Source organism: Parus major, chromosome 11, assembly GCF_001522545.3.
Source record: "Parus major isolate Abel chromosome 11, Parus_major1.1, whole genome shotgun sequence".
In the NCBI taxonomy this organism is placed as follows: Eukaryota; Metazoa; Chordata; class Aves; order Passeriformes; family Paridae; genus Parus; species Parus major.
The window spans coordinates 15255854-15266434 of record NC_031780.1 but is presented as its reverse complement, the minus strand read 5'-3'; the positions used below and the strand labels follow the sequence as shown (position 1 = coordinate 15266434).

General features: G+C 39.2%; 1 long non-coding RNA gene across 1 annotated transcript in view; it reads left to right on the top strand.

Moving 5' to 3' along the window:
- LOC117245003 overlaps positions 1-8574 on the top strand; it is a 16942-nt gene extending 8368 nt beyond the window's left edge. Inside the window, exons 2-3 of the long non-coding RNA XR_004499080.1 lie at positions 7015-7180; positions 8515-8574. This is a non-coding gene — a long non-coding RNA (uncharacterized LOC117245003). The remainder of the gene's footprint in view (positions 1-7014; positions 7181-8514) is intronic.
- The last annotated feature ends 2007 nt before the right edge of the window (positions 8575-10581 follow it).

Sequence of the window (10581 nt, the reverse complement as noted above, 5' to 3'; positions counted from 1 at the left end):
CTCATTTTTCTAATGAGAATGCAAATGAAAGAAAAGCTGTGTGAAATGGCTATAGATGAGTTGCTTGTCAAAAATGTTTTACTTTAGGAGAAAAAAACAAAGCACCGATCGCTCGCTCAACAGGGTAATGCAGTGCATGTTCTAGATGGACTCCTCTTTAGAGTTGTGGCACATGGCCAAATATGAAGGCAGCACATCTTCATTGCTGTTGGTTTTCATTTCTAGTGCTTAAACAACTCATGCAGGTTTTGACAGCTTTTTTTTTTAATATATTAACATAAACCACTTTATTGCTGTAGCACGTTTTCAATAGAAAATATAAATGTTGGCTTATGAAAAGATTTTTTTTTTTTAAAGACCATACACATTTTTTTTGTTCGTAGGAAAACATAGAAATAATGTTGCATTTGGGGAACTTTAAAAGTTACTTTATTATAAAATATGAATCAAAATACCATAAAAACACAATAAAAAGAGTCATTTTCTCTGAGAGACCATTTTGGAAGTCAGCTGCGTGCCTGCAGTAGTATGTAGTGTTGGTATGTGCTGGGAGATATGACTGGAAGATGAAATTATCCCTACTGAACACTACTAGAGATCTGTACAAAACTAACCTATAATTAGATTTAAATATGATATGTATTCACTTTGCTTACTTTGGCTTTTATTGATTTATTTATAATGAGTTAAAAGTATAGGGTGATATCTCAAATCACCTTAGGCAGGACTTTATGACTGCCTCAGGTCTCCCTGCTAATAATCTTACATCTATTTACCTCCATTGCTAATGAACAGGCTCATGGGTCAGCAAATCCCACCAGACACTCATCTCTCAGGGTGGGTTTCACACACTCTTCGTCTGGAGCTGACTTTCACATGTGGCCTAAGTGATTTGGGTGTCTCTGTGAGTAGGACACGTGTCAGATATGTAACTAGGTAATGAGGAAATTAGTTGCGTGTGAAAAAAATGCAATTTTTATACTGATACAAGTTATTCCGTGCACTACGACACCCCTCAGAAAAGCTGTGTGAAGGAAAAGGCACGTGGCACTGTGATGCTAATGGTTACAGGACAGATTTGCAGCACAGTCCATCCTCTGCAGCTGGAACTAGATTTTAAACCAGCAGAGATTCTACCTGGGCTCAGATGCTGCTTGTCAAAACACATCCAGATTCCCAGGGGACTTCAGCATTTTGGGTGCTGAGCTTGTGTAGCAATTCAGCTGTAAATGTCACAGTAGGAACAGATGGACATCAAGCACTTTAGTAAATCTCACTTAGACTTTGGTGAACAGAAGAATTTGACATTTTTACCCTAATTATAGATACTGAGCACCGAAACATTTGACCAGAGAGCTTTTGAAAACCTTGTCTTAAAATATTTCCTGTTCAGGAGTGATTAGCCAATACAGATTTCAATTTAAATTTTAATTAAAGCTTATTTGTTATGTGCAGCATTAGCTTGCAACACTTTTTTTTTTTAAAGAAAAGATGTTATCTTTATAGAATTGACTTATTTGGAAACTTAACATAAGCTTCCAAGCCCACAGAAAATATGGTGATGTGTTTCTGTTTAAAATATGTTTTTAAAAGTAATTCACTGTAAAATGTTTTTTGCAGTAATACTTTAGAAATAATTTTGGATGTTTTAGATAGGAACCTCTTAAACCCTGACTCTAAAATCCAGATATACAAAAAACTTATAGGAATACAATTTCACTACTCAGTTTTTTAGCCATGCAGTTCACACATGACCTGATTATCACTTTGAAAACATCTGGGTTGAGTAGTGATAGGAAAAAGCATATCAGTGCTGATGTATGAAATAGCCCTGGCCCTGCATATAAATGGACACAGGGTGTCTATTGACATCAACAGATGTTGTAGGTAGGGGAGGTACTTGAAATATTACAATTTTATCTGTGAATGACTGTTGGGATAGTTTCACTGATCATAATACCTCAAAAATTTAATTTTTAAGAAGTGCCTGTCCAGTCAGTCTTGAAATTATTGAGATAATGGGTGGCTTTCTTTCAATGCAGCACTGTTCTGTTCACCCAGTGTCGATTGCATGGCTCTAATTAAATCCATGCAAGGGCTGTGCTTTATGCTGTTATTAAACAGCAGAGTGTTAAAATTGATTTAGCAGGCTTTAGAAGCAGTTATCCTGGAGAGGTGGCATGGCCAGGAGTCACCTGCTTCTGCAGAAACACAACATAAAACCAGTCTTCTCCCTAGCAGTTCTGGACAGATTAAAAATAATCCCTAGCAGTTCTAGATAGATTTTATAAAAATATCTTTCAGGTATCTCAGGTGCAGGCTAAGACTTCCAAGAAATCACCTGATGATCGACAAAGAGAAAAGAAAATCATAAAAGAATCATAAAAGATTTCCAAAATGTGTGTGTGTTGGTTTGGTTTTTTTGTTGTTGTTTTGGTGATGAGAGGGAAATAGTGTGAGAAGTTGGGAGGGTCTCTTGGAGTTAAGGCTGAACTCAAACCTTTCACAATTTTGGCAGAAGCTTTGAATACATCTCATGGTGCACTAACGTACCCTGCTCACCGCCCAGAGTGCTGATCAGCTGGTCTCCCACTATGGGGGGATTAAACAGGAAGAGTAAAATACAGACACAGCAGTGAAAAGAGAATCAGAGCAGCAAAAATAGATTTGAATGACTTTAAAGGCGTAGGTGTGACTGCCTCATGAAAGCTTGGGCACTTCTTGGTTGGTACACAAGGTACATAACCCTCAGGAGAGATTTCTAGAGGTGATATGTGACTGCTGTGCTTGTAGGATACAGAAGTGGAGGAAGGTTCTCACCAGGAATACAGTCTCCAGGGGTGCCCATTGCTAAGCAGAAGGTAGAAATACTTGCTGGTGGAAATCTGCCTTTAGAGGAGCAAGGGGAAAATTCTGGAATGTCCTAGCTTGAGCCTTAGGAGGTTCAGCTCAGGGCTTCATTCAAAGCTCATTCTAGTGGTTGAAGAAGTTGTCCATTGACACTGGATGTCTGTCAGGAAAAGAGTCTTTCTCTCTCTTCCCTTCTTCTTCCTTACCAGTCATCCAAAAGCCTCTCTTAGACATGTTTTGTTCCTGACTTTTAAATTTTCCTATCCAAAGATATGAGATGTATCCTTGTGGCTCACTCTGACATCTCTCTGCTTTGTGCCTTGCATTGATGAACAATGGACATGTGAGTCCACCAGACTAAAATTATGAGGACAAAAATTCAAAGAAATAAGCCTGGTTTATCTTTAGTTCCATTGTTCACATATGAGAGTCTAAGCTCCCAAAGGAAAATAAAAGTTTCATTTTTACCTAAAGAGGAAAAGGAGATATTATCTTGAAGTTAAAATGGTTGCAGCTGGGTGTTGGAGAAAAAAACCAAACATTTTAAGACTTGATAGTATGTGAATCAGCAACATTGGGCGAAGTGTCTGCAAGATGATTTGAGTTTCAAGGACGTAAACATACTTCATTGCTCTGATTTAGTCACCCTTGGTCATTCAGAATGTAAGTGGGAACTGATCTCATTTAGGAAATCATTGAGAGGAGATGAGTCTGAGGACTTGATTCTATCTTATCTTGACACACCACAGTTAATAAAGGAAGGCAATTATTATGTTTTCTGGGATGTACCCTCATCTGAAGCATTGTTAATAAACATTAAAAGGCTAGTTCTTCAAAGGTGTTTAAGCACCTAGCTCCCATTGATTTCAATAAAATGAGGCATCTAAGTGCCTTTAAAAATCTGACCTTAAGTGTCATCAGGAAAAAGTGGAGAAAAAGATAAGCAGGTTCTAAAAGTATAACAAGGGACTGCAGGCATATGATTCTGGCATGCTCCTGGTTATTACATTTTTTAGATGTATGGAGTGTCTGCACATCTTAAACCAAACAAAGATACAAACAAACCATCCCTGCCTACACTGCACAGAGCATCAAATTGCTCTCGCTTCTCCAGTCTCAGACATTTTTACAAAACATGCTGTATGGATTGAGATAAAAAGTGAGAAAACAACAAACCCAACACTATCCCCTCTGCTCCCTTCAGCCTCTGTGACACAGCCCCCCTCTCCCAGGGCCAGCCTTGCCCCTCCTCTTCCCTTCCTTTCCCTTCCCCAGTGTACTTGGTGAGCTGGAGGGGTTTGTTCACCCGACTCCCTGTGACAAGTAAACAGTTGGGCACAGCCCTAATTACAGATGCTTTTTTAAAAAAGCTCAAACATATTCTTTCAGATAGAGGAAAATACCTTGCTCCCAAGACTAGCCTTATCGAGAAGGTACAATAGGTATGACATAGTCCCAATGTGATAAATAGATAGATAGACAGCAGTGGCAAGCAAATGTTAACATTTTTTTTTTTCTTCTTTTTTGAGGAAAAATCCTGAACTAGAAAATATCACGTTGGTTTGTCACTATCTTTTCAAGTTTGTTGCATTTTAATACAAAATAGAAAGTGAGAGGAAAGGAGGTTGCCTTGCTGTTTGTTTCTTTCATGTTAAGCCAACTGTGATGCTTACCTACTTCTTGATAAATATTGCTCAGTTACTTCTCTTTGGGATTAAGTAAATGAAAAAAACCCTTCTGCAGATAACAATAATTCCCAAAGAAGAGATTTTCAAATTTAAAGGCTAAACTGAAATTTAAAATGATTTTCCTGGATTTCCAACCTAGATTCTCTGTCTTATTCTCAGCGCATTTGTCCTTTTAAAGGAACCAATATGTTTGTATAACTGATGTGAAACAAGCTTGACTCCAAAAAGATTTAACTTAATATCTGGCTAAGCATTCAGAGGGTAGTCCATCTGTAGAATGTACATTAAGGACCCTGGCTGGAGCGCAGCGAGTCATGTATGATATCAGGCACACAAATGTGACGTGATGCCCATATACTCTTGAGCATAATTCGAAGTGCCATGAAGCTCTATGGGTAGAGAAGCTATAAACACAGTTGTCACAAATGAGAAAGTCTACAGGGTTATATTCAGGCTGAAGAATGAAGAAGCATTAGAACCAGCCATCACATCTTAATGAAATTGTTAATTAGGATATTATGGAATTCAGAGCTGAAGATAATATCTGTCCAGCAACCTTGCAGCATGCTTTAATTAACCATTTCTTCTCCAAAATCGAAGGCAGACTCAAAAGTGGTGCAGAAAGCCCTTCATAAATATACAAACACAATGAAAATGATGTCACTTTTTCTTCCACTGGATGTTTTTACTTTTTTTTCCCTTTCTAAGCAGACCAGCACAGAACATATGATTATAGGAATAAGCACACATTTAATCTACATAATCATCAGTCTTTCTTTATGTAAAAATGATTAGTAAATAGGCTTTTTAAGCAACTATTTAGATTAGGCATTGGCATCATAGATTAACTTATTTCTAAAACACTTGATTTTATCACTCTGCCTAATGATTTGTCTCATGATTTATTGGCTAATATGATGAATCGTGTTAGATTTATTGTTTATCCTATAAATAGTGCAACAAATCATTAAACAGTGATAAAAACCAGCAGTTTCACAAGAAAGTCTACCTATGTTGTCTTCATGTAAAATGTGCTTGTGCTGTACAATAATTTGATGGTTCTGTTTTTGGTTTTATGATATCAGGTGAATAGGCATCTCTGTTTAAATTAAATGGTTTTACAAAATAATAGTGAAGTCATAATATTATACTCCTGCTATATTTATTTTATACAGAAAAATAAAGCCTAATATCTGATGTATAGTGAATCTGTGAATTTATTCACAAGAATAAATGTAATATTCTTTCTTAGAAACACCTTAAATATAATGGCAGTTTTTCATATTTTAGCATGTCAGCTGTGTTTTTCCCTGCTGTGGTTTCATGTTGCAGTTGACAAAGATTCTATCCTGGTGATTTTAGAGATCTGAGGCCATGTCATTTCACTGATCTGAAAGGCTGGTGTTGGATATTGGTGAACTGAATATATGAGATTTGGCATTCAAATAAAGGGAGTGGTGATTTTTTTTTCTTAAGACATAATGGCTTCTCTTGTTGCAGACAGAGCTAAGTCTGCCTGTATACATTAGGGATGGAAGGACAGAAAATAGAAGTAATATTCTTGGAAACTCCCTGAGGTCATCAGTGGGTTAGAACAGACACACTCATGATGATATTATATGCTGCAGGAGTAGATTTGCAGTATTTTAAATTGAATTATTTGGACTGTAGTGGTCAACCTTTATTGCTAACTAGGCTATTTACATTCTTTTGATCTCAAGGTACTGCCACACCCTATCTCCCCTCACCTGTTACAGAAGGGCTTGTGCCTCCATCAGACCCATGGTTATATCCACAGCCCTCCCCGAAATACCTGTAAAGAGTGGTGTGCCAAGGACAGCTCAGCAGCACTTTCAAATCCAGGATATGCTGGAAACACCAGTCTTTTGTTCATTCTTGGATCCAGAATCCTGAGCAGGTGGAGCTGTGCTGTCCCATCCCAAGGGCAGCAGATTTGCATGGCATGTGTGGAACGAATGACATTTGTACAAAGCCCGTGAGCTCTGAGCAAGCCCAGGGCTTGTGACAAGGGAAGTGCAGAGGGAAACAGCACCTGAGAGCCAGTGCTGCTGCTGGTTATCCCTGATATTCGCACTGCCCTAGATGAAAAGGGTCAAGGGAAAAGGACAGGGGCCAAAAGCCATATCCTACCTGAGCAGCTGCATGGTGTCTGAGGCTGAAATCGATCACCTGTCTTATGCAGCTCCATTTTTCTTGCATGTCACAAGAACTTGATTTGTGTGAGAGGGAACAAAATGGGATGAGCAAGAAGATTAAGCAAAGGATCAAAGAATAAACCCTTGACAAGTTTTTAACAAGCACAGCTCTTGCCAGGCCACCATTAGGTCAGCTGCATTGGTTACTTGATTTGCTTGTTTAGCACAATGGTAAATTATGGGGAATTTGGGTATTGATTATTTGCACTTTGCCATGGGTGTGGTTCAGCCTGGGCACTCAGACTCATCTTCTATGCCAGGTGCTTGTTCAGCTGCTTGTTCCAGCCTGTAGAAGAGCCTGAACACAAATTGGCAGAATCTATGCAGCAAGGCTCTGAAAATCATCTCCAGTGATCCAGAAAGCCTCGTAGCAAGCAGAAGAAGTCCTGCTCCTTGTCACTGTGATTATGGAGATGCAGGAAGCAGGTATCCATGTGTGGCATGGCCTAACGAAGAAAGTGTGCCTTGTTTGTTAACTAACTGAGCATGTCCCTTCACTGCCCTGATAATAATTCCACCTCTCAGGTTTTCACAGGGAAACTGCCACAGTGCTTAAGAATAAGGTGCTTTTTCTGTGTATTGGACACCTACTTTATTTGTGGAAGGACACTGAGCACAGCTCAGCAGCTTCCCAATAATGGGCTACTGTATAGTTTTAAAAATGAGTGGAAAATATCTCATGAGCACTTTCTGTAGTACTCTAACCTAGTTGTATTTGGTCTCTTTGTGTCTTATTGGTAATGCATTCTATAAAAAGAAGGAACAACAAATATGAGTCTTTGAAAGCTGAAAGAAATAAAACTTCCATGGCTATTCTTAAGGGAAAACTGACAATGTTTTTGGGTCAAAGTCTGGAAAAAATGAAGTTAATTGAAAGGTAGGCAGTAAAGGAGATGGCTATTTAGGATTGATATTTTGGTGTGCCCAGTAATTAAATCCACAAAGATGGTCTTGATTACAGAAGCCAGCAAAGAAAATGTGCTTCTCTGTGCATTTGTTCCTCCATGTCTGTATGAGCATCACAAATTTGTCCTGAGGTAACACACTCTTCCTTGAAAGGGTGCATCCCATGGTCCAGCTGCAGAGTAAAGCTGCAGATCTTTTGAGTCTCTGGAGTAATCCTGCGCAGTGCTACCACTGATTTTACTACAGAGAGGCCTTTTAATCCTCCAAGTGTTTCTAGAGATATATTCTTATTTATCTTAGAGTCATGTCTTGGGAAAGTTTCCTGGAATTTCTCTCGATCTGGAGGTAGAGGAGGAAAATAGAATGGAAATGCTGGATTAAAGGAAAGGGGCCTTAAAGGAATAGAAATTATCATTTAACATAGGAGGAGGAAGTGGTTTATTATACTGGACCAAACAGCTAGAAGGACCTTACTTTATAAATGTTGACTCAGGCTTATCTCAAAACAGGGTAAAGGTTATTGCATTAAAGGTTTCAAATCTGGGAAATTCATGTTCCTGGAGTGGGAGCATAAATCTGAGAAATTTTTAATCTCACCATGTAAATAAATCTCATCAGAAAAATAAAATTGTATTGCTTTGATTCATTTGCCATAAACCCTTTTAATCTGATTTTGATTGATAGCTAAACCCCTTGCATTAGAACTTCTTGAAAAAGTTTCAAGATAAGCAATTACTCACTCCCTCTGGGTAACGCAAAGTTTTCAAACTTGTGAGGATGTGTTACTACTGTATAAAGTATAACTGGCAAATATTTTTTATATTGTAATTACATTTGGGTTTTATCTCTCACAGCATTTGTTCATCTTTCATGCCAGACTTTCAAACTCTGCAATGTGACTGACTGATGCAGTAAGTGCAGTTAATTTTAATTCTGATTTTTAGGACTGGATTTGTCAATCAATATTGTTCACTGGAGTAATTCAGTAAATGTCTCTAATTTCTTAGCCTTTTTTTTTCTCTCTCTCTCTTTCTTTCTCTTTTACTTAATAATTTAGAAGTGAAACTTCTCTAAGAGCTACCTGTCAATTTGGTGTTCAGAAATTGAAGGATGAGTGGCTGTTGTTTGCATCCCACATGAACACAGCTCTGGTTTGGCAACAGTGATTGTCAGTAGATTGCCATTAAGTCTGTGCTCTTACCCCCTTTCAGTAGGCAGCCAAGATGCCAGAAAAACAGAACAAGCTGCATATTCAAGAAATAAAAGCACACAGGGATCACGGGTAACCAGCAGTACATGCTCCAAACCAGACAGATCAAATTAATTCCGTGAAGAGGACTGGATTATATAAACACATTACATATGCCAGATATTGATGTAGGACATTATTCTCCCTTATTCACAGGAGATTCTGCTAGTGTCAATAAGAGGTTTACAGAAAGATGTAAAGTGTCATCATCAAGTAGTAACTAATGTTTTAGTTAGCACCGTTATTATTTCATATGCAGCATTACCTGATGGGAAAAACCCATTAACTTTAAAACCACAGTTTGTGCTCTGTATTTCTTCTTGTTTGTTGTCCTTTCAACTTCCCTATCAGCTTTTAACATCAATCAACAAATTCATCCTTTTCCACGTGAATAATGATCCCCTGCTGACTCTCTGTCTGGAGAACAAGGAGTGTAGCAGAGCTGATCCTGCAGCACCCCTGTTATCTAGGACACAGACATTGGATATTCAGGGGTAACATCCAGGAGAGACTAAAATTATTCCATAATTCACCTAAATTTTTCTGGATTTTTTTTTACTTGTCTGTAATCCTATCCCTTATGTCTTAGTACAGGAACTCGAGACTCGCAATGCCCACCTGCTGTGTTCCAAGGCCCTCCAGACCCTCTTCTCCCCCAGCTGCGTGTGCAGCAGCTCTGCACATCAGGCCTGTTGTGCAGAAAGATGATCCCTTTTTTTCTGTGCAGCCAAACTTATGGACTTGCCATGTCAGTGAAGATAATAAGAACTGACTGGCCTAAATTGGACTTGTATTCTTAGTGCGTTTTTGGCAACGTCATTCCCGTCCCTCAGAAACAGCCCACATTCCATTTCTCGTTACTGAACATCAGCGTCGGGATAGATGTGTCCCAAGTGCTGCAGCTTCCCAAACATGCCCAGCAGTGCAGGAGTGATGAGCACTGCTGATAGCATCAGCTGTCTGCAGAGCCTCTCTCCCTGCTGTGCCCCTGCCCCGTTCCCACTGAGGGTTCTGGATCTGTCCCCGTTTCCTGGGCAGATGGAAGCTTTTATTGCATGTGAACCCCTCTCCTTGTGTGGCTTGGCTGAAAGCATTCCCTGGCAATGAAACGAGCTGTTTTCCATACACCATTGCAGCATGGCAACGCTGAGGTTCCTGCAGCTCCTCTTTCCAAAGGCTTGCTGCAAGTCCTTGGTTGCACCCAGTGGTGATTGTTGGGCACCACAGCTGTGATTGCTCCTTCCTCCAAAACCCTTCCAAGCAGCTCCTCTTTGCCTCAGGTTCTAGTAGGGCTTTTTGTTGTCTCTGAAGATAAACAAGGACTGTGTTGTGAACCTTTTTTTAGATGCTAAAACAAGCTTAGAACTCCATGGCTGGTCACCGGGTGACTTTCAGTGGGGGATGCAGCCTGCCCAACCCCACAATTCCTCCTTGTGAAATCCAGAGTGGTACTTTTACTAATATTTTTCTCATCTGAACTCTTCCCCCCTGCCTTCCCCCATCCCCAAAGGTAGAAATAGTTATCTAATAAATATCCAAGTGTGTTCTAGCTTTAGGGATGACACACATTTAATGTGGCTTATGCTATGTTATTCTTGCTTAACTTTGAGCTTTTGATTTAGCATTCCAGTTTAGCAGTGGTATTCCACAGGGGATATTGTTGGTTTCCAAA